This window comes from Sciurus vulgaris (genome assembly GCF_902686455.1).
Source record: "Sciurus vulgaris genome assembly, chromosome: 1".
Lineage (NCBI taxonomy): Eukaryota > Metazoa > Chordata > Mammalia > Rodentia > Sciuridae > Sciurus > Sciurus vulgaris.
In genome coordinates, this window is record NC_136461.1 from 115,193,505 (window position 1) to 115,218,189 (window position 24,685).

The 24,685-nt window shown below is 39.3% G+C and overlaps 1 protein-coding gene across 2 annotated transcripts in view; it reads right to left on the reverse strand.

Moving 5' to 3' along the window:
• GATAD2B (GATA zinc finger domain containing 2B) overlaps positions 1 to 22,552 on the reverse strand; it is a 97,160-nt gene extending 74,608 nt beyond the window's left edge. The window contains exon 1 of one of the 2 annotated variants that reach the window (XM_079144491.1): positions 22,390 to 22,552. The gene's annotated coding sequence lies outside the window, so the exon portion shown is untranslated. The remainder of the gene's footprint in view (positions 1 to 22,389) is intronic. The other variant, XM_079144490.1, reaches the window with a different exon arrangement.
• Between the last annotated feature and the right edge of the window lie 2,133 nt (positions 22,553 to 24,685).

Sequence of the window (24,685 nt, forward strand, 5' to 3'; positions counted from 1 at the left end):
TCAATGTCAGTTCTATTAACATTTTGGGCCTCATAATCTCTTGTTTGGGGGAACAGTCCTAGGCACTGTAGAATGTTTAGCAGCACCTCTGACCTCTGTACACTAGATGCCAACAGCGCCAACAATTCTAGTTTCGAGAACCAAAATGTCCCCTCTAAACACTGCTAAATGTCATCTGAAGAGTAAAATCTTCCCAGTTGAGAATCACTGTATTAAACAACACAGATACAATTTTACTCTCCAGAAGTCTACATCTATTATTTCCAATAGTCTCAATATTGCAGCTGAACACAAACACTACCACATGGGGTGCTGAGGCTGTGGCTCAGTGGTAGAGTGCTTGCTTAGCACATGGGAGGAACTGGGTTTGATTCTCAGCTCCATATAAAAATAAATAAATGTATTTCTAAAAAATACTATCATGGGAAGTTAGAATGATTCTCTTTTGGGTTTTTTGTGATTTTTTTTTTTTTGGTGTGGGGATTGAACCCCGGGCCCTGCACTTCACCATCGAGCTACACTCACTCCCAGCTCTAATGATTCCCTTTTGTAGATAGGGAGGATAATGACTATGAGAAAGCATGAAGATGATTTATGGGTAGAGCTAATCTTCTATACCTCTATCTAGGTGGTCACTTCATAAAATCTTTTTTCCCCACCGTCTGTACACTGTACAATGGGGGTGGGGGCATGGTTAAGAAAAACTGATAAGCAAGAAAATGGTAGTACTTCCTTGACTCAATGCCAACAGAAATGAGGTATAGAACCAAGGCATCTAAGGGGCAGGGAGACAAGCCACGGAACATTTCTTGAAGGATGCAGTGATTTAAACTTGATTTCAAGATAGCTGGCAGTATTCAGGTCCTTCTTTTATTCATACAGCTACAGTTACCCACTTTCTACTTATAAGGCTTTCTAAGCTTGATGGTCACATCATAGGTCAGGATCAAGTTATCCCTGTTCTTTGTGACTTTTATAAGTCTGGCTTTGAAATAAGGCTCTTTAAACCCTGCACTCCAACAAGGAAATCTCTAAATAACATTAAAGAAGGCTGCTTGAAATCAGGCATAATACAGATATTGGCTCCTAATATTAAGAGAGTTGCCTATCCCCAATCAAAAGTGCCACTCAAGTATTGGATTCTACATTCCAACAAGTGGGGTAGAAGGCACAATCTAAAACAAAATAAAAAGTAGAAGATACTATAAAAACAAAATGGTTTGAGGGCCTTATGGTGGAAAGGAGGGATGGAGATGTAGTTCAGTGATAAGGTACTAAACACTAGGTTCAATCCCCAGTAAAACACACACACACAGATAGGCTGGGCCAGGTGTGGTGGGAATGCCTGTAATCGCAGCAGCTCAAGAGGCTGAAGCAGGAGGATCTCAAGTTCAAAGCCAGCCTCAGCCAAAAGCTAGGTGCTAAGCAACTCAGTAAGACCCTATCTCTAAATAAAATACAAAATAGGGCTGGGGATGTGGCTCTGTGATTCAGTGCCCCTGAGTTCAATCCATAGTAACCCCCCCCCCCCCAAAAAAAAAAAAAACCCTGTAGGAGGACTGCAATTTCAAAGCCAGCCTCAGTAACTTAGTGAAACCCTGTCTCAAAATAAAAAATAAAAAGGGTTGGGAATGTGGTTCAGAGGTTAAGTGCCTGGGTTCAATCCCAGTAGCCCCCTGCAAAAATAAATAAAGCTGGGTGTGGCAGCACAAACCTGTAATCCCAGCAACTCAGGAGACTGAGGCACAAGGGCAAGTTCAAAGTCGGCCTCAGCAATTTAGGAAACCCTAAGCAACTTAAGAGAGACTCCATCTCAAAATAAAAAGGGTTGGGGCAAAGCACCTTGAGTTCAATTTCCAGTACCAAAAAAGCAATAAGAGGCTAGGATATAAATCAGTAGACGAGCACCTGCCTAGTTTGTGTGAGGCCCTGGGTTCTAACCCCAGTACTCACACCCCCACACCAAAAAAAAAAAAAAAAAAAAAAAAAAGTGGAGGGGCGGGGCGGGGTGCTGAAAAAGATGCCCTTATTCACTGACTGTATGTTTCTAGAATCTTATGTTTTTTTTGGTACTGGGAACTGATCCTAGGGGAGCTTTATTGCTGAGCTATATTCCCCAGCCCTTTTTTATATTGAGACAGGGTCTTGCTTAAATTGCGGGGCTGGCCTTGAATGTAGGACTTTTCTATCTCAGCCTCTGAAATCACTGGGATTACAGGTATGCATCACAGTGCCTAGCTTATGTATGTTTCTATATCCAAATATTACAACTGTTCTAAACTGCTGCCAATCTGAATTGTTGGAAATAAATAAATTACCAAAATACCAATCCCAAATCACATAGTTCTGGTAAATTGTGTGTGTTGGGGGCATCAGGGTTTGAACTTAAGGAGTACTTAAGTCACCTTCCTCACCCCTATTTATTTTGAGACAGGGTCTTGCTAAGCTATCGAGGCTGGCCTCAAACTTATGACACTCCTGCCTCAGCCTCCTGAGTTGCTGCAATTACTGGTATGGGTCACCACACCAGGTATTTAAAAATTTTAAGCCTCCAAGGTGAAATCAGAATGGAGAACTTTAATAACAAGAGTGATTCATAGGACAAAATGTACTGGCATCAGACTTACTGAACATGATGAGACTCCTACTCGGCAATCATTTTGAAAACTTGCATGAAAATTATCTAGGTGATTGGTTTTCCTTTGATTAAAATGTCCTAAAAGCATAACTGGGAGATAACTATCTCCAACTTACTTAACTTGTAAGTTTTCAATAGTAGCTCATTTGTCCAGTCATATCCCCAATCGTTTGGGATAAGAATTCATCTACAACAGACTAGCAAGCTTTTTCAGCAAAGGACCAAATACTAAATATTTTTGGCTTCTGGGGGCCTTACCATTTTTGTTATGATACCAACTTTAACACTGTAGCAGCATGAAAGCAGTCATGGACAATATATAAACAAATTAGTGTAGTTGTTTCCAATAAAACTTTATTTATGTACACCAAAATATGAACTTTATGTAATTTTTACATTGTGAAATAATCTTGGTTTTTTCCAACCATTTTTCAAATCATTTATAATTTTTAGTTCATGGTGGACCAAAACAGATTGCAAAAAGAATCTGGCCTATAGGTCCTTAGTTTGCTTACGCTAATATATCCTGATTTATCTTTATTAACTATTCCAAATTTGCAAAAAAGTATAGAGAATAATTTTATAACCATTTACTTACCATCTAGTTTAAGAAATCAGTCATCACAAATAAAACTTAAGCTTTCTGAGGAACTATTCCCATTCTACTTCCCTCCATTTTTTCTCCCAAAGGTAACCAATATACTAGATTTAGTGTTTATCACTGCCATGAATTTCTTCAGTACTTTTACTTCATGTATGTAGGCATATCTTTATAAATATATTCTTTTGCAAATTTTTAAAAATCTTATGGTACATCATTATATATTCCTTGGAAATCCTTTTCTTTAATATTACCTTTTCTTTTTCATTTTTTTTTTAAGGGTCCTGCCCCTAGCTCTTTCCATTTCATTCTGAGACAGGGTCTTGTTAAACTGCCCAGCTGGGACCAGGAGCTGGAGAGGTTGGGGGCCCTTGGAAACTGGCCCCAACCCCTTTTAAGACATACTAATGAGATAGGGGCAGGCTACTGCTCACTTTGGTGCCAACCCCCGGGGCCAGAGGGATCCAGCAGCAGGCAGCACCCCCCACCCCCAGCCCAGGTCCTTTAAGATTGCCAAAATTATTATTTTAAACAGTAGAATATTAGGCTTAAAATGTCAATTCAGAAAAATTATTTAATATGCAGAAAAATCTGGAATGATAATAAAGGACTTCTAGATATAGAAAGGAACTTAGAATATACGGTTTAAGTCCCATTTGTAGCAACTGTGAAAACTTCTCTATTTATGTGCCATACCACAATGTGAATAAAATGAAATTAATGGGGGAAAAAAAAAAACTGCCCAGCTGTCCTCAAATTTGCCATCCTCCTGCCTCAATCTCCCTAATACGACTGCCAGAGTTCACCACCTTGGCAGGTTCTAGTATTACCTACCTCTGGTATGTATCCAATTTCATACATGTAACTAGATCATTCACCTTAAAAGGTGGATAGAATGCCCACTATGAATAGACAACAGACATTTTATATTTCCGTTCAGTCGATAAATTAGTCTAAAACTATATGGAATTTTTATTTTTCTAGGTGCAAAAGGTATAATACTAAATAAGTCAAAATCCTTCTCTTCTTGTAGTTTACTGACTTCTACTTTCTCTTTATTGATATTATAACCCTGTCCAAAATGAAGTCTCAAGAGTGGCCCTAGTTAATTTTATCCAAAAAAATGAAGAATGCAGTAGGAAAAAAATGCCATCAATTTAGTAAATAGAAAACAAAATCTTTTCCTTTTCATTAAGATATATTTAACCCATTAATTTCTAAGTTTTCAATTCTGCATATATAATAATACTTCAAAGTTACCCTTAAGTGTTGCTCAATTTAAGTTTTAATAAGTGTTTCATATCTAGGACAACAGGATAAAATGGTTTAAAGATGCTTTTTGTTAAGCTAAAAATACTACAGATAAAGTTTTACCCCAAATGCCAGAATCTTTTTTTTTTTTTTAAGAGGGAGCAGTTTTTTGTTTTTTGTTTTTTTTTTATTGTAAACAAATGTTGTTTCTCTGTTTGTACATGGCGTAAAGGCATACTATTTGTGTAATCATAAATTTACATAGAGTAATGTTGTTTGATTCATTCTGTTATTTTTCCCTTCCCCCCACCCCTCCCACCCTTCTTTACCCTCTATACAGTACTTCCTTCCTCCATACTTGCCCCCCTCCCTAACCCTAACTCTAACCCTAACACTAACCCTTCCCTCCCCCCCATTATGTGTCATCCTCCACTTATTAGCGATATCATTCGTCCTTTGGCTTTTTGAGATTGGCTTATCTCACTTAGCATGATATTCTCCAATTTCATCCATTTGCCTGCAAATGCCATAATTTTATCATTCTTTATGGCTGAGTAATATTCCATTGTATATATATACCACAGTTTCTTTATCCACTCATCAATTGAAGGGCATCTAGGTTGGTTGGTTCCACAGTCTGGCAAATGCCAGAATCTTTAAGCATTAACATTTTAAAATTACAACCCACCTCATAGTTGCCTTTATTTCGGCTAACACTACACAAAGAGGTCACTAGTTAACAAGAGAAATGCAATTTTCAGTTTTTTATTTATTTTCTCCTTCATTTCCAAATGCCAAAGTCAACGTAAGAAAATAAAAGAACACTGGATCTAAACCTACAATGGTCAATAATCAAAATCAAGAGGTATTTATGCCTTAGAAAAGAAATACTAATAAGGTAAATTTAAGTGTTCCAAAAGGCATTTAAAGACAGATCTTACCATTGGACAGCTGTGCTATTTCTCTCAAGTTTAGACTTAAATTGTATTGCTTTAGAAACTCCATAAGCTGTGAATGTAAACTAATAAAAGTTTGGGAGGGATAATTTAACAATTACTAAAAAAATTTTAGAGGTATATGCCCTTTGATCCAGTAATTATACTTCTAGGAATTTTACCTATGAATATACCTACGTGTATAAAGATGTATGTATGAAGTGTATTATTTTCATTAAAAATTGTTAAAAAAAGACGATATATGATATTTAATTGGAACACAGTTATCATAACACACATATATACAGTCACAAACTAGAAAGTCTAAATGTTCCTAAAAAGGTAAGAGATTAATAAATTAAGTTTATCTCCATACAATGAAATATTTAACCACTAAAACCATGACCTATGTGATATATACATATACACACATATACATACACATAAAAATAAATATAAAATATCTCCACGTATATACATACATATATACAGACATTAAGAGTCTGACCTTGTGAGTCAGACCTGGGGCTGAGGGTATAGGTTAGTGGCAGAACACTTGCCTGGTCTGCCCAAGATTCAATCTCCAGCACCTTCCCTTCCCCACCAAAAAAGTGATATTTTCTGATTCTGTATCCAAGCTCCTCCTCTCACCTCAATTCATTTGGAAAATGGGAACAATAGTATTTACCTTTAGAATATGTGAGGATTAAGCAAATTAACTAACTTGACAGTGCTTAGAACAGTGCCTGATACAAAGCAAACCCTAATAAATGTTAGTTACTATCAAAAAGATATTGAAGGTTATTAAGTGGGTAAGGGCAAGCAATGACAATGGCTAGAACTAGGGCAACAAAAGTTGGTATAGACACAGATAGGTGTGAAATATAAATTTCTGAAAGCAGAATTTTCAGGATTCGGTAAGCCTATCCTACAAGTTGTAAAATACAGGGACTAAGGGTACCATTCTACTTAAGAGGCACTTAGTTAAATTTTAAGTGTATTTATCTAGCTGGCACAATGGCACATACCTATAATCTCAGCAACTCCGGAAACTAAGGCATTAGAATTGCAAATTTAAACCCTGTCTCAAATAAAAAGGTATGGAGATGTAGCTCAGTGGTAGAGCACCCCTGGGTTCAATCCCCTGTACCACATATAGGAAAGCCTATAAATATATTTTATCTAGTAGTTATTAGATGTGTCCTCATGTCATTTATCTTCACATCCTCTAAAACATCGCCTTTTTTTTTTTTTTTTTACATTAAAGGTGTACAACAAATATTCTGTGAATACAGGATTGGTCAGGCCTTTTTAGTTCTCCACAGTCAGCAGAATTTAGTACAGAGTAAACATAAGGCTCAAGTTTTCTCTTTATTAGAGTGATTAACTGTCATTTTGCAACATCTAAGCCAGAAAAAGCAGCTGGAGTAAGTACCCCAGGAACTGGAAAAGTAATCCCATATCAATGATCAGAACCATGGATTTTCTGACAGTCTGGGATCTGGAGGACTAAATGAAATTATAAAGTAGACTTCATGAAAAGGGAATAAAGCATTCCTAAACTAAATGTAATGACCCAATAGTACTCAAATTGTTTGTTCAGTGCTAAGGGAATAGCAATGAAAATCAATGAAGAGCAAGATTTGTAGGCAATACAAAATTAGTCAATTTTCATAATAGGACACACTACTCAATGCCTGAATATTTTTCCTAATAAACTTTTAATACCCATGAAAGACTTTTCACCTTTAAAACTTTCACTTAAGAGACATGGAAACTGCCAGGTATGGTGGCACACACTTGAAATTCTAGCGATTCAAGAGTCTTAGGCAGAATGATTCCAGGACAGCCTGGGCAATTTAGCAAGGCTCAGTATCAAAAAATAAAAAGTCCTGGAAGTGTAGCTCACTGGTAAAACACCCTTGTCAATCTCAATACAAAAAAAAAGACAAGTAAATTCTATACGTATAGATTTGGAAACAATCTCCTATACTGTTATATGAAAAAAGGCACGATGTAGAAAATTATGCCACCTTTTGTGAAAAAGAAGAAAACTAAGAAAAATTTGCTTCTATATACATATAAAGAAATTTCTGAAATGATAGAAAAGAAAGGAGTAACAGTGATGGAGTTTAAAACTAGAAAGGTAAAAGACAATGAGGACCCCTTCATTTATAATTTAATTGTTCTAAACAAGAACAAAATTTTTTAAATGAAGATGAAGTACTCCAACCAAAGCAAAATGGTTTGTTTCTAAGAGTAAAGATAAGCTGGTGTTGTAACTCAGTGGTAGAGCACTTGCCTAGCATGTGTGAGGCACTGTGTTCCATCCTCAGCATCACATAAAAATAAATAAAATAAAGGTATTGTGTCTACCTACAACTAAATATATTAAAACAAACAAGCAAACAAAAAGAGCAAAGATGTTAGCAATGTCACTTCTAGGTGGACAAAGAGACATGCCTGTAGTTCCAGTTATTTGGAAGGCTGAGGCAGGAAGATTCCTTGGGTCCAAGAATTCAAGACCATCCTGGGCAACACAGCAGCAAACCCCACCTCAAAAATAACCAAGAAAACAAAACAAAAAAACAAAAAACAAAAAACCTCTAATACATAAAGAAAAATACAGGGGCTGCGGTTGTGGCTCAGTGGTAAAGAGCACTTGCCTTGCATGTGTGAGGCACTGGGTTTGATTCTCAGCATCACATATAAAGAAATGAATAAAATAAAAGTCCATAACAACGAAAAAAATAAAAAAGAAATTAAAAAAAAAAAAGAAAAATACAGTGATCCATGGAACTGCATGTAAAAACTCTTTAGTCAGCTGCCAAACTGTAATGAAAGGATCCCATTTCCATCCCAATATAAAATACAACGTGAATAGAGAACCCATCCTAAAATTCAACTCAAGAAACCCCAAATAGCCAAAATAATCTTGAATAAAGAGAAAATCAGGGCTGGAGTTGTGGCTCAGTGATAGAACACTTGCCCAGCACATGTGTGGCAAATCCACAGCACCACATAAAAATAAATAAAGGTATCGTGTCCATCTACAACTAAAAATATTAAAAAGAGAGAGAGAGAGAGAGAGAGAGAGAGAGAGAGAGAGAGAGAGAGAGAGAGAGAGAGAGAGAGAGAAAGAGTACTCATACATTCTGATTTCAAAATTTACCGCAAAGTTATAGTGATCAAAACAGTAATGTACTTCATAAAGACAAACATACAGACCAATGAAACAGAAAACCCCAAAATAAACCCTTGCAGACATGGTCAAGTGATGTATGTTGTGTGTGTGAGACACATATATATACACATGTAGATATATTGGGGATCAAACCCAGGGCCTTGTGTATGCTGGGCAAGCACTCTACCACTGAGCTACATACCACCCAAGAAGAGATTTTTTGACAAAAGTACCAAGATCATTCAATGAAGAAAGGACAATCTTCAACTAATGGTCCTGGGAAAACTGAATATACAAAATGGATCAAAGATTAAAGAGCTTGAACTAAAATTCCTATAAGAAAACAAAGGGAATGCCTTCATGATGCAGATTTTGACAATGATTTCTTTTTTCTTTTCCTGTTTTTTTTTTTTTTTTTGGTGTGTGTGGTGGTGCAAGAGATCAAACCCAGTCTCTGTGCATGCTAGGCAAGTGTGCTACTACTGAGGCACATCCCCAGTCCTGGTAATGATTTCCTTTTTTTTTTTGGTACTGAGAAAGGAATTAACTTAGAATTGAACTGCCTAATAACTTAACCACATCCCCAATCCTTTAATTTTTTAAATTCTGAGACAGGGTCTTGCTAAATTGCTTAGGGCCTTGCTAAATTGCTGAGGCTGGCTTTGAACTCACAATCCTCTTGCCTCAACCTCTGGAGCTGCTGGGATTACAGGCTTATGCCACCTAGTCATGATTTCTTAAGATACCAAAAGTACAGGAAAATAAATGAAAAGTATGATAAACTAGGCTTTATAATTAAATACTTTTACATACAAAAGGATACTGCAAACAAAGTCAAAGAGCAGCCACAGAATAGGAGAAAATATCTGCAAACCATATGCAAAGATAATGGTTTAAAATCCAGAATACAGCCAGGTGTGGTGATATATCCCAGTGACCAGGGAGGCTGAGGCAAGTAGGAGGTCTCAGCAACTTAGTGAGACCCTATCTCAAAATAAAAAATAAAATGGGCTGGGGATGCAGCTCAGTGGTAAAGCACTCCCGGGTTCAATTCCCAGTATCAAAAAAAAAAAAAAAGAGCAAAGAATCTGAATTGACATCTCTCTACAAAAAATATACAAATGAACAATGAGCACTTTAAAAGACTCTCAACATCACTAATCATTAAGGAAACAAAAATAAAAATCACAGTGAAGCCAGGTGTGGTGGCATGTGTGATAAAATCTACTTCTTAGGAGGCTGAGGCAAGAGGACTGCTTGAAACCAGGAATCAGGACCAGCTTGGGTAACATAAAGCCCCTACATTTTTTTCTTTCTGTAATACTGGGGGTCAAAGCCAGGGGTGCTTACCACTGAACTATATATACCCTTAGCTCTACTTATTGTTTGAGACAGTCATGCTAAATTACTGTGGCTGACCCTGAACTTGAGATCCTTCTGCCTCAGATTCAGCCTCCAGAGTAGTTGGTATTATAGGCATACACCACTACACCCAGCTAAAGACCTGTATTCTTAAATGTGTGCATGAATGTGTGTGCACGCATGAGTACACACATACACACAATAAAATACTACTTTACAATACTACTTTATGCCTATTAGAATAGCTATTATAAAAAACAAACAAAAATAACACGGGTCAGGCAAGTATATGGAGAAATTAGAACTCTTGTACATTGCTGCTAGAAATGTAAATATATAGTCACTGCAGAAAACAGTTATGCAGGCACAGTGAGTGGGGAATACCTGTAGTCCCAGCAGCTGAGGAGGCTGAGTCAGGAGGATTACAAGTTCAAAGGCAGCCTCAGCAATTTCGCAAGGCCCTAAGCAACTGAACAAGACCCTGTCTCAAAATAAAAATAAATAAATAAAAAGGGTTGGGGATGTGGCTCAGTGGTTAAGTGCCCCTGGGTTTAATTCCTGATATTAAAAAAAAAAAAGGAAAGAAAGAAAACATAATAGTTCCTCAAAAACAGAATTACCATGATCTAGCAATTCTAATTTTGGATATATACACCAAAAAGAATTTAAAGCAGAGCCAGGCACAGTAGTACACATCTATAAATCCTTCAACTTCAGAAGCTAAGGCAGGAGGATCGCAAGTTTGAGGACAACCTCGGCAACTTATTGAGAACTTGTCTCAAAATATAAAATAAAATGGAGCCAGGTATGCTGTGACACACTTATAAACCCAGCAGCTCAGGAGGTTGAGACAAGAGGGTCTTGAATTCAAAGCCAGCCTCAGCAAAATCAAGGCACTAAGCAACTCAGTGAGACCCTGTTTCTAAATAAAATATAAAATAGGACTGTGGATGTGGTTTGGTGGCCCCAGTACCCAATAAAATAAAATAAAATGGGCTGGGGAGCAGGGCTTGGTGGTGCACACCTATAATCCCAGCAGCTCAAGTTGCTGTGGAAGAGAACTGAGTTCAAAGCCAGACTCAACAATTTAGCAAGATCCTGAACAACTTAGCAAGACCCTGTCTCAAAATAAAATGTAAATACAGGGTTGGGGATGTGGCTCAGTGGTTAAGTATCCCTGGTTTCAATCCCTGATATTAAAAAAAAAAAAAAAAAAAAAAAAAGCCTGGGGATGTAGCTCAATTCATTCCTCAGTTAAAAAACAAACAAACAAAAACGACAAGTCAACCATGCAAAGATCAGGGGAGAAAGAGCATTCTAGACTGAGGAAAGAATGCAAAACTGAACACCAAAAGGAGCCTGGCATAATTGAGAGGGTAAGAAGATTGGCAAATTGAAGGTGGGCCTGGGAAATTTAGCAAGACTGTTTCAAAAAAAGAAAAATTATTTTCTTCCCTTTCTTTTCTTTTGGTACTGGGGATTGAACTCAGGAGCACTTAGCCACTGAGCCACATCCCCAGCTGAGTTGCTTAGGCCTCGCTAAATTACTGAAGCTGGCTTTGAACTCATAATCCTCTCGCCTCAGTCTCCCAAGCCACAGGGATTACAGGTGTGCACCACTGAACCCGGCCCTTTTTACTTTTTTTTTGAGGCAGCAGGTCACTCAATTGCTTGAGCTTCACTAAATAGCTGAGGCTGATCTTGAACTCATGATCCTCCTGCCTCAGTGCCCAAATCACTGGGATTACAGGTGTGCTTCATTGTGCCTAGCCAAAACAAAAATTTTTAGAGGGGGATGAGGATGTAGTTCAGTAGTAGAATGCCCCTGGGTTCAATCCCCAGTAACAAAAAAACCTGGAATTTATTTTTAGTTGTAGATGGACACAATGCCTTTATTTATTCATTTTCATGTGGTGCTGAGAATAAAAACCAGTGCCTCACACATCTCACACATGCTAGGCAAGCATTGTACCACTGAGCCACATCCCCAGTCCCCCAAAAATTGAGTTACTAAAAAATTAAAAATAAATAATTGAACAGCTGAGTGTGGTAGAACACGCCTATAATCCTAACTACTAGGGAGGCAGAAGCAAGAGGATCTCAAGTTCAAAGCCAGCCTCAGCAAACAAAACAAAACAAACAAACAAAAAACAGGCGACAAGCAACTCAGGGCTGGGGATGCTGAGGATGTGGCTCGATGGTTGAGTGCCCCTGAGTTCAATCCCCTATACCTCCCCCAAATAAAAATAAAATAAAATAAATATATATATATAATCAAGTTAGTATTTTTTTTGGGGGGTGCTAGGGATTGAACCCAGGGCCTTGTGCTTACAAGGCAAGCACTCTACCTACTGAGCTATCTCCCCAGCCCCTATATATATATATAAAAGGAATGAAACTCTGACATATGTTACAACATGTACAAATCCTGAAGATATACTAAGTCACATAAGCCAGACAAAAAAGGACAAATATTGTATTATTCCATTTATATGAGATACCTACAGTAGTCAAAGACACAAAGTAGAATGGTAGTTGCAGGGGTGGATGCAGGGGAGACAGAGTGTGATTGTTTAATGAGTATAGTTTCAGTTTGGAAAAATGAGAGTTCTGAAGACAGTGGTGATGGCTGTACAACAATGTAAATGATGTAAACTGAATTGCATTCTTTAAAAGCCTAAAATGATAAATTTAATCTTATGTACATCTTAACCCCTCCACATACAAACCCTGTATGCCAGTTTACCATTACCTTTAAAGGAATGCTAACATTTGCCAAATAGTTACTATTTGCCAGGCACCAAGAAGTAAAAGATCCACAACTAAATAAGGGGTGGAGCAGAAATTTGAACTCAGGGCTTTCTCATTTGAGCTGTAGTTTTCATTATCATAGGCTATTGCAGATTTGTTTTTTCTCTCAAGTTTGATAAAACTAACCAGTAATACTTCTATAGTATAAAAATTGTTACATGTAAATTTTCTAAAATACTGTTCTGCCTAAAAATGGACAAGGGCTTCATGGTAAATTCATAAGCTACTAGTGATGTTCACACCGAGAGAGAGCAGATGACCACTTGTCAAGTATATGGTACAATAAGGTGTTACCTCTACATGAGAAGTTACACCAATATATCTCTAAAATATTTTGATTCATGGGAGTCGTTAGGAATCTCAGAAATAGAATCTCTAAGATAAATGGAAGCATATCCTGTCGTGGAAGTGTACATTCCAGCAACTTGGAAGGCTGAGGCGTAAGAATCACAAGTTTGACAGCAGTCTCAGCAACTTAGCGAGACCCTATCTCAGTGGTAAAGTGCCCTGGGTTCAATATCCAGTACCAAAAAAAAAAAAAAAAAAAAACCAAATAAGAACAAGAAGTAGAGAAAATAAATAAATAAATGGAAGCATATTACCTAGAACAAGGATAAAGGACAGTGTAGGGAATACAGTGAAGAAAGGCCAAAAGTTATTCTAGTTTAACCCACATCCATGATCCTTTCTATTTTTTTTATTTTGAGGTCTTGCTTGCTAAGTTGCTGAGGCTGGCTTTGAACCTGCAGTCCTCCTGCTTCAGCCTCCTGAGCCGCTAGGATTATAGGCATGCACCACCACACCCAGCAAAGGGAAAGCTTTCAAGAAAATACGTGAAAATAGTAAGAGCAGTACCAGTACTAAACTATGTTCTCATATTCAGACGAGAATTCAATTCATGCACAACACTGAGAATGTTGGGTTGTTTAAAAGAGCAAGAATACACAAACACAAAATATACACACTGACAAAGTTTTTCAGAATAAGCAGCAAAAGAAAGAGCTATGGGGGATATGCTAAACAGCACATTGACAAAAATTAACAAGGGCTGGCGCTGGGTCTCAGTGGTAGAGTGCTTGACTAACAGGAGTGAGGCACTGGGTTCAATTCTCAGCACCACATAAAATATAAAGATATTGTGTACAACTACAACTAAAAATATATTTTAAAAAAATTAACAAAATTAAAATGTTAGTTTCCAAAGGCTTTTTCATCTAATTCAGAAAGCTTTAAAATAGGTAAAAGTCTTGCTGTCCTCTAATACCTTTCTATACCCTTCAATAACTTATTCAGTCTTTTCACATCCTCAACCCAAATACATCTAGAACACAACACAAAAGTCACACAAGTAGACACTTTTAAATTTCATTTTTTGATACAACTTCTAAATATATGTACATATGGTATGTATAACTCATTAGATAAAGATCTTAAATCTTTACTATTTAATCAAGAGAATGAACATTCCTTTGAATCCTCAAGGTTCTTTGAAGATGCAATTGCTATTTCTACAATGTTACTGTTGACTGCAAAATATAGCTGTACAAGATCCTTTTCAAGTCACCCATATTCTTTGAAAGATTCAGTTCAGTATTAATGCATTATATAGAATTCAATCTGGGAGGAGCTCTCCAAAAAGGTGAAGAGTTGAAAATACAGACTAATGAAAACTGAGGATTGAACCTCAAAGGAGAAAGAGACCTAGTTCACATTCATTTGGAAGAAAATACCTGAATTTAAAATACTCCAAAAAAAGGGCTAGAGATGTAACTCAGTGGTAAAGCTCTTGCCTAATAATGCACAAGGCCCTTGATTCCACCCTGAGGACTGCAAACAACTCTGAAAAGGCAAAATTTTCAAATTCTCAACAAACTCAGCTGAGGAACTAAGCACTTTTCACTACCTGAATTACAAAATAAGAGAAAATGGCATTAGAGTGACACTATTTATGGACACTTAACTATCAGTCAAAGAGTGTCATGCAGTTCATATCAAACTCCCATAGAAAATCATAGCTCCATACTCCAAGGGTCTTCTAGACACCTCTCCATGGCAATAGGAAGACTTGTTTCAGTAGAAACAAATGTTTCAATTCCTCCGATATCAATACATCAATCTAGCCATATAAAGGCTAAAGAGTGATTGAAGAACTTCCCCGCCTCCAAAAATGTGTTATTCTAGAAGGAACTCTTCTTAATGTAGATAAAGAGTTTCATCCTACTAAATAAAAAATTTAAATGAAACAGGGTAATTAGAGTTTCTTTTCTTCTCTGATCCACAGGTGTGTTTGTATGTCTCATAGAAAGAAATAATGATGGGTTTTAGGCTTTCTTGGTGTCATACAACAGAGTTTCTTACTCCTAACTTAAGGATTTTTGTTCAGTCACAAGGTTGAAACCTTACAGTGCAGTACTGTTACTAAGGAGGATGAAAGGTGGAGCAGCAGCTTAGTTACAGCTCTTCTAGGAATATACTGACCACAAAAGCCAAGTTTGTTGAGCTGCACCTTTGCCTTAAAAGATTGGGGGGGGGGGGAATAACAGTCCACAAACTACTGAAGTTTCTAAAAAGTATCTGTCTTTAAAGGGGAGAAGGGATTGGATTGTAGCTCAGTGGTAAAGTGCTTCCCTAGCACGAGTGAGGCGCCACATAAGTAAAATAAAGGTATTGTATCCATCTACAACTAAAAAAAAATTTTAAAAAATCTAACTCCAGATTTTTTCAAAAACCTATTGAACCACGTAAACTTCTTTCACCTAAGACTTACTGAGAGAACCACTGTTGAAAAAAGATTAAAAGGAAGATTTTCTTGAGGCAATACTAGCAGAATTTTAAGACAACTTTTGGAGTGAGGCAGAGTTTTTAGAGTCGTACAAATTATGTTGGATTCACTTTTTTTTTTTTTTTATCTGTGAGATTCTAACAAAATGATAACCTCCCTATTAATTGAGTTTTCTCTCATATGTAAAGTGAGTGAAATATCTCCCTCACAGTCACTGTAAGAATTAAAGTACCACAAACCACTACACAAAGAAAGTGCTCAACAAACTAGTTTACACTGTTAAAATTCTTAAGTTATGAAAATGCAAATTCTTTTGAAATCTGAGGGGAAAAAAATCAGAATGCAGCTGGGGTTGTGGCTCAATGGTAGAGTGCTTGACTAGCGTGTGAGGCACTGGATCCGATTTTCAGCACCATATATAAATAAATGAATAAAATAAAAGTCTATCAACATCTAAAAAATTTTTTTTAAAAATCACAGAACTCAAGATTGAGGGAATTCTTAAAAAACAAAGCTTCCTAGGATTTTATAAACATTTTTAATCCACTGGAATATGAAGAAAGCCTTAACTCCAAGCTTCAGGATAATATTCTGGGGTACAGTATGCCTACTGGTGAAAATAGATATGAACAGAACAATGTTACAGAATAATATTTACAATTTCAAAGATGAAAAGAAAGGGCACTTAATATGTTCAAGGAAAAACTGAGTTAAGTTGTAAGGGAAGTTCAGCCTGTCTCACATAACTGTATGACAAATACATTGTTATATAATTAGTAATTATATAGTACTCTACAGTTTATAAAAGCACCTTTCCATGCATAATCTTATTCAATTAACACAGAAACCTAGTGAAACAGACAAAGCAGTCATTGATTCTCATTTCTTTCTTCTTTTTTGTGGTGCTAGGGATTGAACCCAGGGTCTTGTGTTTGACAGGCAAACACTCTACAAACTGAGCTATATCCCCAGCCCAATTCTCATTTCTAAGTTGAGGAAACTAAGGCTCAATGACCTGAGGTGAATCAATCAAGGTCATACACACAGCAAATGGCAAAACTGAGACTCCAATCCTTTTTTCCTACTCCTCTGTAGTGTAGAACACTACAGAAGGGGTATTTTCTAAATATATATGGCATTTTCTCAACCCATAGGAATATTCACTTATTCAACAAATATTTTTGAATATTTTTTAGGTGAAAGGCACCATGCCAGGCACTGGGGATAGTTTAAAAAATAAAACGCTATCTTTTGCTTTTAAGATGCTTATAGACCACTGGAGAGAAACAAGCAATATTTATTAAGTATAGTGAGATCAAAGAAGACGATGCATCTAAATCTTTTGGGGCAAGTAAGGGAAAAGCTTTCCAGAGGATGCAGCATTTGAGATGAGATTTGGAAGCTGAGCTGGAAACTTAAAGAACTGTATTTGCTCATGTATTAACTATAAGGTGGAGAAGTAAGGCTGGAAAGGAGAGCAAAGGTCAAAATCATAAAGGTCCTTGAATACTATGCAAAGTTTACATTTTATATTTTAATGACTGGAAACTATTGAATAGTTACAAGAAGGGAAAGTAGAATAATCAATCGGATAACTGTGAGACTTTTTTTTTTTTTTTTTTTTTAATTTTGAGGCTGAGGATATATAGCTCAGTTGGTAGACTGCTTGCTTTACCTGCACAAGGCCCTGGATTCAATTCCCAGCACCCCCACCCCCCCCAAAAAAATTGTAGTTGTAGATGGACAGAATGCCTTTATTTTATTTGTTTATTTTTATGTGGTGCTAAGGATCGAGCCCAATGCCTCACATATGCTAGGAAAGCACTCTGACACTGAGCTATAGCCCCAGCCCTATAAGACCATTTTGAAGACAATAGGATGAGAGTTCAAAAGGAAAAAAGACTAAAAACCACAAGAAATTATGGCAATATTCCAAATAAGAGACCAGCAGTGGAAATACAGAAGAGTGACAGGCTGGACATGATGGTGCACACCTGTAATTCCAGCTACTCAAGAGGCTGAGGCAAAAGGATTTTAAGATTCCATATTATGCTTATCACATTTCATATTTGTTATAAACAAACATGAGGTTAGGAGAACGGGTTATTATTCCTATTTGACCACAAATATTTATTAAGTATTAACTATATGCTAGGCACCAAACAAAATACCAAAATAAATACCATGGATATGTAACAGTCTTACATCACAGAAGAGGAACTAATAAGCAATAAATGTAACAAATAAATATAAAATTAAATGCTATGGGAAAAAAAATAAAGCAGGGAAGGACTATTAGAGGTGAAATCCAGGCTTAGGTACAATTTTAAAGAAAGGCAGAATAAGGCCTCATTGAAAAGGTAACTTCTGCTGGGCACAGTGGCAGATGCCTGTAATTGCAGCGACTCCATAGACAGAGGCAGGAGGATCACAAGTTCAAGGCCAGCCTGAGCAACTTAGAACCTCAGCAACTTAGTGAGATTTATTTTAAAATAAAATAAAAAGGGCTGGGGATGTAACTCAGTGGTAAAACATCCCTGGGCTTAATTCCTAGTACCTCCTGACCCAAAAAAAGCCTTGAACAGGAGACTTTAAAGTAGGCCTTTCCAGATTCAGATAACCTGGAATTATTTTTAAAATGCAGACTGTAGGGGCTGGGGTTGTGGCTCAGAGGTAGAGTGCTTGCCTAGCACACGTGAGGCACTGGGTTCAATTCTCAGCACCATATAAAAATAAAATAAAGATATTGTGTCCATCTACAGCTAAAAATATTTTTTAAATGCAGACTGTGTATATTTGTAATCTCAGCTACTTGGGAGGCTGAGAAAGAAGGATCACGAGTTGTTCACTAGTACTGGCAACTGAGCAAGGACCCTGACTTACCAAAAAAAAAAAAAAAAAAAAAAAAAAAGACTGGGGATGTAGCTCAAGTACCTGGGTTCAATACCCAATACCATCATTTACAAAAAAAAAAAAAAAGAAAAAGTATGCTAGACGGGTATGAAAAGCAACAAGAGAATGTCTCAAGAATATAGAATTATCATTCTCCTTAATTTCCTTAGCAGTTCACTTGTTAATATTTTTAACAATTAAGTTCACATGTTGTTAAAAGATGCTTCTGTAATTACTATGATTCTTGGACGCTCTGGCACTTGAATATTTCACACCTCAAAAGTAACAAAATATGTGTCATTTTTCATCTGCTGCTTTTGATGCTATAACCCAAACTCTTCATAGCTTCTTTCCAGTTGATAGCAACTTAAAACAGTGGCATAGGTTAGTGGGTTTTGAGTGAGACACCAAACATTACTAAACCACCATCTAAGAAACACCTCAGACAGGTTAAGCCCTAATCACAATGGATCATTCCTCTTCTGCTTCATGAACTCAGGCTGTGTAGGAGTGTGTAGGAGTATTTTACATATCTACAAGAAAGAAGGTAAGGGTAGAACATGAGGAGGGAACCATTTCAAATCAGACCTATGCTTCAGAAAACTTATCACTACTACACAGAAATGAAATTCTCTGCCTTACAGATTCTGGAGCCACCAAAATCCCCGATCAGTACCTACAGAAAAAGTGTCACAGACTACTGAGGATAAACCAAACAACAGGGCTAACAGAAGCTTTCCCCCCAAAAGCCAGTTCAACAGAAACAGAACTTCCTCATGTATCTTTTCCCATGCTTAGCCAACAGCAGGGGAACTGCAACTTTGTGTGGCATTGTCTGATAGGTTGGATTTTTCTCCAGTAAGAGGCGAACAGTTTTTCTTTTTTTGGGAGCCAGGGTTAGATTTATAGTCAAAATGGGGGGGGGGGGTGTCTCTGCCTCCCACACACTTATTTCTCTCCAAACTACCTCAGAAATTTGTGCCTTAATATGTAATGATGCAGAGCTTTAAGTACTGCAAAGGTCTGGAAAAGAAAATCCCTAGGTTCCAGTTATGGCTCAAATCTTACAATTTCTCTAGCAGTTGTTTTACTCAACCTAAGCTGGTTTGGCTTTTCTCAATGAGCCAAGCAACATGAGCATTCTGACTAAGTGCAGAGGGGCTGCTTGTCAGCATGACTCCCAATGGGGTGGCTAACATGGAAAAAGCTCCAGAGTCTAGAAACCAGGATAGCACAGCTGCTGTTTCCCTACACATACACTTTCAGCTTGGTAGGTGGGGGAGAAAAGGAAGGAAAATTCATCCAGTAAATTGAAAGAAGAGGCCTGCTTTACATATAACATATAAGACACACTGCTTAAAGCTAAGATGAATCCAGAAGTCCCAGCATATGATTAGGATACTTTCATGGACACACGGACACATTATCACCTCTTCCATCCTGCTATTTTCTACCCAAAACCCGAATGATTGGTCTAGTCTGGCCCAGCTAGAAATTCCTCCCCAAAAAGAGGTGTAGAGTAGATTCCCCCAAGAGGAGGAGACAGCACAGGCTTTTGAGAGTACTTTAAGGCCTATGAGGTTCAGAACAAATTCCTCACACTTCTTCCACCACCCTTTGAACCTATGCTAAACACAGCATTTGCAAAAGTTACTGCCAGAACTTAGATTTGAAGGGCGAATCAGGCAATCTGGTTAATATTGTTTCTAGGCAAGTATCTGAAAGCAACTTCTATTCAGACCATATTTCCAAGGTCTCTAAACAGGAAGTTAGCAGACATCACACACAGTCAGGGGAGGCAAACCACAGTGTCATAAAGATGGATGCTGCTGTCAAACAGAAATCACCCTCACCTCAATGTTTTCAGCTATGGATAATAGGTAGGACAAAGCCTATAAACTTCTTCTCTTCTCAAATTTGGTTACTCAATCTACAGGTTAAGCCTTCTGATGTTTGCTGATTAATACTTTTATGTCTGATTCCATGATGACCACCACTGTCTCCAGCCTAAAAAATATATTCCTCTAAACTGACAGCCATACCAGATCAATACTCCCTATTAACTAATTAACTTCCTGTTAACTAATTATTCATACAACCTATCTACTTAAAAAAGCCGGAGGAAAGCATATCCTCACCCAACTTATCCTCAAACAGCCAGGGAATGGGTATTAACTGGGAAAAAAAAATAATAATCACCACCACCAAAAAAAAAAAAAAAGAAACAAAACAAAAAACACCATTTCTAACAGGTATGGGCCTTCCCTTAAAATATACTGAATCCCTCCACAGCACCACCTTTAGCATCTCCAGAAGCAGCCTCCTTCCCAAGCAAGTACCAACAGAAATGATATACTAGTACAATACTCTATGAAGAATGCTCCAGCACCAAAAATGTGAATCTGAGTGATTTTCAGACTTCAAGGAAGTCAGTAATAGCAAAGAGCAATAAACTTAGAACTAAACTCCCACACAGGTTAATTTCCAACAATATAGAAACCATACTGCTGCTAGAAATACAGAAGCCATGTGCAATAGAGTGAACTGGACAGCTAGAGGAAAGAAGGAGGGAAGATTTGATTTTGTACCACTTGAATGCAGTATCTATTCAAAATATAATTTAGAAATGTTCTAAAACTACAAATCCATCAGTTCTTCTCCAACTAGGAACAGTAAAACCTGCTTTACTCCATCAGCTACCAGTCCAAATCTCTCTTTTACAGTCAGGGCTGAAAACACTGCTTTCTTTTTGCCGAAATATATTAAGTATCCCCACTTATCTCATACACACAAAAGTCCTCCAAATAATCATTTATCAGATGAGAAAACGTTCTCAAGAGGCTACCTAATTCGCCAGACGACAGCAAAGGAAAAGACTGATACCTAACTCAGCATCCACATGCCACCCACCATTAATGCCCCCATCTCCACCTTAGCACCCACCATCCCTATGAGCTAACACCTTGTGTTTTGAGGAAAGTTGATGTTGGGGAAGAACCCAAAGAAGCTACAACACCTTTATGAGGGAAGAAGGTTGCCCTGGGTCGCAAGTGGCATCTAAACCTCTGCATAAGCAAAAGTAGCTAGCACCTTAGTGTAAATAGGAGCAGGGAGGCAAAAAGTACTCCGAGTCCCGGTTTGGTTGAGGAAGTTAAGTTCTAGCTTCATCGACCCTCAGGCTCTGAACTGGGAAACGAATCCAGTCAGTCCCAGAAGCCCAGCTGAGAAAACGAGTGGTTTAGTCGCTACAGAAGTATCCACACGAGCTGAGACAATTCCCTTCTACGGGACGCCGAGGAAACGGTGGACGACGAAATAAAGGGTAAGGTTCTGCGCTCTTGATCCCTTTCCCTAAATAAAGATAATTACCCTTTGCTTCTTTCACCCTTAAGGATCCCCCATTTGTCCCATTCGCCGTCAAACACAAGACTGAAAGCAGGGAGCGGCCCCCGCACCCTAAGGGCACCACTGGGGGTGGAGAGAGTTAAAAAAAAAAAAGGGGGGGGGCGCGTTAGGGAGGAAAGGAGGGGAGCATGGCGGGCATGAGGTAGTGAGTGAAAGCGGGGATGGCGGGGAAAACGGGGCGCGAGGGAGGGGAGAAAGAGTAAAAGGAGATGAAATGAAGGGACACGAGCTGGGGGCGCGCGAGGGCGAAGTGAAAGACCGGGGAGCGCGCACGGAGGGGGGGGAGGGGATGAGGTGAAGGGGGAGCGCGAGGCGGGGGCGCGCGGTGCCGGGGTGGGGGGAGGGGACGCAAGGCGGGGGCGCGCGGGCGGGCGTCGGCTCGCGGGCGCTTCCCCTCCCCCCGCCCCTCCACCTTTCCCTTCCCCCACCTCCGCCACCACCGCCTCCTCCCAGCCTCCCTCCCTTCCTCGCTCCTCACCGCCCCCGGGCGGGCGGGCGGCCAGGCTGGCCTAGGCCAAGGCTCCTCACCTGGCGGTGGCGGTGTAACTCCCGGCTAGCTCGCCTCCTCAGACGGCGGCGGAGGCGTCGAAAAAGGAAGAGGCGACCGCACAGTGGGCTCCGGATCCCGCTGACGGGATGAGGGACGGGGGTGGGGGAGGGGGGCGGGCCGGACCGGGGCGGGCGGGCGGAGCAGACACTGCGGTACAGACGGGGGCAGCGGCGGCGGCGGCGGCTGCACCGGCGGCGGCGGCACCACACAAACAAGGACGCTGATTGGGCAGCTGCCAAGCGCCTCGGCTCCGCCTTACCCACACGCCACGACGCCCATTGGACGACCTAAGCCGGTCACCCCGCCCCCTTCTTCTTTGCCGTACCAATAAAAAATGGGATGCCTAGACTTTACCCCACCCTTGAAGAGTGAGTGGCTGGAGAAGTAATGACTGGCGTACCTACGGTCCAATCTTAAACGGAGGAGGGGGATGGTCTAGCGGGGGCGCGTTAATGGGTACCTCGGCCAGTCCCAGACACATCCGGGTCTTCGACAGCCCATTAAGTGTCGGGGGTCAAAAAATCGCTTCAGGCTGCAACTTTACCTTAGAGACGTTTTGGTCCCCAGGCAGCCGCCGTACCGAGTCTCCCAAAACCGGGATTCCCCTTTGGCCAGCTCTCATTCTTTCAATTCTAAAGATGGAGACCGGTCACTGGTGCTAGGTTCTACGTTGAGCGGTGTTTCATCGCGACAGAATTCAGGAATTTCACGATAGAAGTAGCTTTAGGCGCTTGGGCCTTGCTGCCTGTTTGGGGCGTGGCCTGTCTCCGTCTGCCAAAGGCGTTGGGCTTGTTGGTGTTGGTCGGCCTCTGCTGAGTCCTGTCGTGATAACCACGACAGCAGGGGAAAAAAAGGGGTGGGCGCAGGTGGCCAAATTTATTGAGGAATTACGGTGTGCAGAGCCAACGAAACACCTTCTCTCGGGATCTCCTGGTCTCGTTAAGTTCACACTGAAGAAAAAGCCTCCCACAACACCTGGTTCCGCCTAATCAACTCAAGGCCCAACTTCTGTTGCTAGCCTTGCTACTTCCCCACGACGCAGTTAGGCTCGCCTAAACTCAGCGTTTCTTGAGCACCTTAAGGATAGGGACCAAGTGTCACAGAATCGGTATGTTGAGGGAATAATACTATCTAACATTATGGGAAGGGTCTGTATGCCCAGGCACCGTGCTAAGAGCTTTATATGGATTATCGTATTTGTTTCTCATGACTGTTACCCCTATTTTATAAGGAAAATGAGATACAGATCAAATGACTTTTCCAAAGTTACACGTTAAGTGGCAGAGCTGAAATTTGAACCCAGGTATAACAGGAAACCAGCTCGCAGGTTAAACAATGTGCCAGAGTCAGAGAGCTAGTGACCAAGCAGTAGTTTGAACTGGTTCCAGAGGCAGAACATATTTCTCAAATCATGCAGAAGTCGTGCTGTGCAATAGAAATAGAATTGTAATGGAGGGTATAGCCATGTAAGGACAAATGGAATTAAAAAAAAAAAAAAAAAAAAAGACAGGTAGACCCTGAATACACCCACAGAGGCATGTCTTAGTTTTTAAGTGGATAAGAAACCATGCTAGTATAGTATCCAGGTGAAGAAAGAACATGGTCTCGAACGGAGCGCTTGAGTTTGGACCTTAGCTCTACCTTTTGTCATCTATGTGATTTGGGTGCAAATTAATTAACTTTTGGGTGTTTTTTGTTTGTTTTGGAGGGGATAGGTTTTTTTGTTTTTGCTTTTGTTTTGTGGTACTGGGAATCAAATGCAGTGGCACCATATGTACTACTGAGCTACATCCCCAGTCCCTTTATTTTGAAACAGGGCCTCACTAAGTTGCCCAGGCTGGCCTAAAACTTGTGATCCTCCTGCCTAATCCTTCCCAGTCGCTGGAATTACAGGTATGCACCACAGTGCCCAGCTCAACTTTTATTTTCAATGCCCCAGTTTCCCCATCTGTAAAATGGGAATAAGAGTAGCTAACACATAGGGGAATTTTAAGGATTACAAAATAGTACATTTAAATGCTTAAATGCTTAAGCACTCAATAAACATAATGTAACTATTTTCCTTGCTTTTCCAACAATTTCACTTTCTTTTCTCTAAATTCAACTTATACTGGTCTTCTACCCATAGTACCTACCTTGTACTGCACTGAAAATTAGTCCCATCAACTTAATGCTTTCGCTGATTCTTTTCAGTCACTGAATACACATGACAAAGCACCCATGATATTACTAGTCACTCCCATGTGCCGGGGATATAGAAGTGAACATGACAGG